Source organism: Cynara cardunculus, assembly GCF_001531365.2.
Source record: "Cynara cardunculus var. scolymus isolate 2C chromosome LG 4, CcrdV1, whole genome shotgun sequence".
Taxonomy (NCBI): Eukaryota; Viridiplantae; Streptophyta; class Magnoliopsida; order Asterales; family Asteraceae; genus Cynara; species Cynara cardunculus.
The window spans coordinates 15,172,221-15,177,510 of record NC_037531.1 but is presented as its reverse complement, the minus strand read 5'-3'; positions in this window follow the sequence as shown (position 1 = coordinate 15,177,510).

Genomic DNA, 5,290 nt, shown 5'->3' with positions numbered 1-5,290 from the left:
CTGTCCTGTCCTGTCCTGTCCGCGCACCAAACGCACCCTTACGATTTTGCCCCCCGCGTTTTCCCGGGAATAATAATTATTGTTAATATTAAATAAATAAATAAAAAGAAAAAGAAAACTAAAAGCAAAAGTTGGTGGATAACAGTAACACAGCGCGCAAAGCCACGTGATGTAGGAACAGGAATCCCACGCGACAAGTGTTTTGCCACGTGGACTTACAACTTTCATTCGTAACTATGAATGTTAAATTTTTAAGGAATATTTTCTTAAGTAGTTACTCTCCACTTGAAAATTTTAGATAAGTAGAATCTTAACAACTTTAATAAATTGTATAAGTAACATTTTTATGTCAATATTTTACAAGTAGCACTTTACCAACTATGAAAATTACTTATGAATATTGCATTTATAAAAAATGAATTTTGCAAGCTGTTAAAGTGATACTTACAAAATTTTATATATTATTGATTAATTATATAGAATAGCAGTTATAAATTGATTTAAAGAATTAAAAACAACTATTCTAAATGATTTCCCTAAATTAAATGAAGATATTACAAAAGAATTTTATTTAACTTCAATAATTTGTTATTTAAATTTTCTGATATTGAAATATTTAATACATCTAATATCGTAAAATAATTTTATGTTCTATCTCTGAAAAATAATTAATTTGGAATTTACCGGGTAAGCGTTTACTTGGGTAAGAATCGTTATCCTCAGTTACCGGGTAAGACTCTCCATCATTCTCATCGCTCTTACCCGGTAAGATTCTTGACTCTTCTCATGTTCATCCGATAAAGAAATTTATCCGGTAAACACTTACCAAGTAAGTGTTTAGTAAACGACCCTTTACAGATCTAACTCAGGTTCGTAATTTTCACATCCCCCAGTTGCGTACCTAGCTAGATGACAAAAAAGTTACGAATCCAATCTAGACCTGTAGGTCTTATCTCTTCTACTTGCTTACCTAGCTAGAAAGACAAGAAATTACCAAACCAGCCTACGTCCACAAGTCCTAACCTCCTCAGTTATTTCACTCACAGAGATGTATCGGATTTGTAAATTCGATATGGTTGTAATTAATAACATAGAGATAAGTTTTAAGTAAACTAAATAAATCAAAATACATTAATTAAGAAAGGGTGGCCTTTTTCCATCTAAGAGATTAATTGCTCATAATTACGTCTTTATTATCATTAAATATGGGTCCTTTTTGTTTCTTTATTATACATTTATTTTATGGTGGAGAGTTTTTAGTTTTGGGACCCACCTGCCGCCTCCTTTTTCTGACGTGGAAATGATAATATATGTAGGGTAAATTACAAATTTCGGGTCCCTAAGGTTTTAGATCGATTATGAAGTAGGTCCCTCTGTCAAAATTCATGACTAAGATTATGTGGTTTCAATTTTGTTACAAATCACATCATTTTTTCTAAATTCTGTTAAGAACTTTCGTTAAGTCAAGAGCATTTTGGTTTTTTTTTTCTCATTCTGTTATTTTTTTATTAAAATATAAATTAACATTATATATGTATATAGATATTTATCATAATGTATTGAATATTATTACTATTAAATATATAATAACCCTTCTTTTCCTATTTCATCCGTTTCGACGAGAACACCTTGCACCTCTACGACGTGAGTCCAGAGGAAATCTCATTACCACACTCCCCTTTTTGAGTTGAATCTCCTTCCTCGCCCCTCCCTCTTCCCTTCTTGATGAACCACCTATTGCCCCCTTCCCATGATCCACTTCAGTAATAACTTAGTCGTAAACCCACCACCAACTCTAAACCTTTGCCCCTTACATCGAGGTTCCAGATCTTCAAACTTGATTCACACCACTCCTCCCTAATCTACTTCATTGTCCCTTTTCACATTTGTATCAAACCCCCTTGATGGTCCATATCTGTAAAAACTCAAATTCCTATGGTGATGGGGTGAAAGCACGAAAAAGTTCCACAACCCACTAGGGCATAAACAACTACGGTCCAGATTTTCAGAAACCAGAGTCCCCTGACCTAGATTTTCTTCTTTCCTCACTAGTGCAAACCCATTGTTTCTATTTTGGGTTTTATATTTTTGATTTTGATTTTGATTTTGACCAATAGCTTTATTTCTTTGTCTTGGGTTCACATTTTCATCGACCAATACATACACACAGATGAAGATTTGATTTGGTGATTAAGATTTGATTTGGTGTGTGGTGGCTGAAAATATGGTATGTCCGAAGATTGATATTAGCCGAAAAGGATAACCAAAATAGGGGGAATTTTTCCAATTGTGCGTACATATAAATTAATATATAAACACATCCAACATTATATTTTAATAGAAAAATAATAAGAAATGGAGAAAGGACCAAAATGCTCCTAATTTAATAGAGGTTTTTAACAGAAGTTAGGACAAAGGATACAATCCGTTAACAAAATTGAAACCATAAGGACCCTAATCATAAAATTTATGGTTTAGGGACCATACTCATATCATCCTAAAACCACATGGACCAGATTCGTAATTTACTCTATGTTGTGTAACTTTTGTTGAAAAATAAAATAACATCAAATGATTTTGCATAATTTATCTCGTGCAAATTTTATTGTCAGAAAATTGAATGTCTTTGAGAAATTGTGTGAAATAGCCAATTTTATTAAAAGAGTTTTTTTAGTATTAGAAAGGTATTCGTGTAATGCAGCGAGATATGTTTAGATTTTATTGTTTTATTTTATTTTTTTGGTCTCTGGTGATGTTATATTACGGATTTATATGGTTTTGAACAAATAATAATGTTTTTTTCTTAATAAAATATACATTTGAAGATATCATAAAAATTAAAAAATATAAAAGTTCTCTTTCTTTGTGTAATTTCTTTAATTCAATTTTTTATTTTATAATTTAATTTAGGTTTAATGACGAAGTAATTTATTTTTTATAAAGGTAATAACTGAGTTTTCCTATTAGAACTCAATTATCCTAATTATATTTTTAATTTTATATTTAAAATAATAAATTTATCCAATATTTGATTATTTTTATCTACAACTAGTTAAACGAATTCAAACATGAAGCTTAATAAGTTGTATTTATGCACAATTTACTTGTAATCTTGAATTTTAAGTAATATGCATCAATAAACAGTATTTCATGTATGAAAGATAGTTTTTAAGAATTTTTGTCAAATACTTTATAATATAATATAGATTTTTGTATCTTATTTTAATGTTTATTCAATTCTATTTTTTTAAATTAAAATATAGGTGTCACTCCACGTGGACAAAAGAAGGACTTTTTTATTATTAAAATCCCATTTTTTTAATTACCAGGTAATTATTTTGTCATACTTTCATTCATATATTTTTCCAATTTTATTATTTTATGTAACATTTTTTATGTATTTGATTTTAACATCAATAAATTAATTGTCAAATTAAGAGTTATTTCAATAAAAAAAATACTATTTATTTGAACATATCTATAAAATAAAATTGTTATATGTTGTTATATAATATAATCTGGTATTGTAATTTTATTTGTTCAAGTCATGATCTATTTCGTAATTAATCAAATGACAATATATTTATTTTATTAATAACGGGCCGACCTATCGACACATATACACAAAATACAGAAAATGGCTTGCTTTAATGAAGATATATCATGGTGTGTGTGCTTCATGTACGATATCATTTGAATCTCTAGATCAATAGATCAGAATTCATCTGTTTGGCACTTAAGACGTAAAAAAATAGAATAAAAGGCAAACATGGAACGAGTAATTGCTGAAAAGATGCAATATCGGTGTAGATTTTACCCTGAAACTCATGTTGATGCATGATTTTCGCATAACCTCTTATACAGAATCACTGAAACCACATTATCGTAATCTTGCACCCTCAAACAAATACAATAAAATCGGTTTTTTAAGATATCAAATATGTCTTAGGGGCTGTTTGGCAATTGCTGAATGGTTTAGTGCAGAATGATTAAGTGGTCAGAATGATTAAGAAACTCTCATGATATAGTGCAAAATAAAATATAATTGTTTGGTAATTGTGTATGATGAAATTAGGGCTCTTAATGGTTAAGAGAGATCCAGGATATAAAATCATTCAGATGGTTTTAGAACCATTAAGAGACATACTTTTTTTTTGCCAAACAAGATTCATCTCTTAACAATTCAGATGTTGCCTCTTAATGAAACTATTAAGAGGTAAACAAACAACCCCTTAATGTTTTATTAGACTGTTTTGTAGAGTTTAAGTCAGATAGATTCAGTCAATCGTGCGTCCTACATAAACATATTACAATAAGTCGGTAAGACCCTTTTGGACGTCCTAACAAGTTTTTACGAAAACTTTGAAATAAAACGTTCAATTAGACTTTTATATAACATTTACTGAAAGTGTTAAATGAAAAGGATAATTCGAATATTTTATTTCAAATGTATCTAAAAAAACTTGTTAAGAAGCCCAAAAACGTCCTTACCATAATATTATAACACATTTATATGGAACACATAATTGGTTGGTCCTATAAAACAATTTATTACAACATTTAGACATACTTTATGCTCTATAAAACCGATTTTGTTTTAGTATTACATGTTGCAGTCATTTAACTCATTTCTTATTATTTACCAAAAATACATTATTCTGTTACGTCAAACAAAAACCCAAATTTCCAATCAGTCGAAACTTAACACGTATACAGATCCGACAAAATCATAAACCAACCAGATGTTTGGATGGTTATGGTAGTTATAATGGCGAATATATACATACAACTATATATACGTATATATGGTAAACCATAAGTGAAGCAAAAGTGCCCCCACTTTCACCAAATGTCACACCCCTTCCCTTGATTAATGACCAAGAAAACAAATCCTTTTCTCAAACCTAACTTCCAAACAGTTTTACACAATCCTACCGTTACAAAATCATGCTTTTTAGGTTGGATGGAAAATAAGCAACCATAGCCACTTGCCCATCTAGCCACGGGTTTCATCGGTGGGACCCACACGCACTGCACGTTCATCATTCCCGTTCTTTGTTCTTAATGTCGGTAGTTAGATTTTGTTTATAAATTAATATGTGGGTTACATGTATGTCTTACCAAACTCATGAAAATGATGGCTCTATGATTATGATTTAGCTAGGCTAGTTAATTACCTGTAATTAGGGTTCTTAAACGATAAGATCGCTTTTAAGTGATAATGAAACGATTATGCCAAAGTTTGGTAAAACACGTCACTATTGATTATATTTTAAGTTTTTTTGATTGT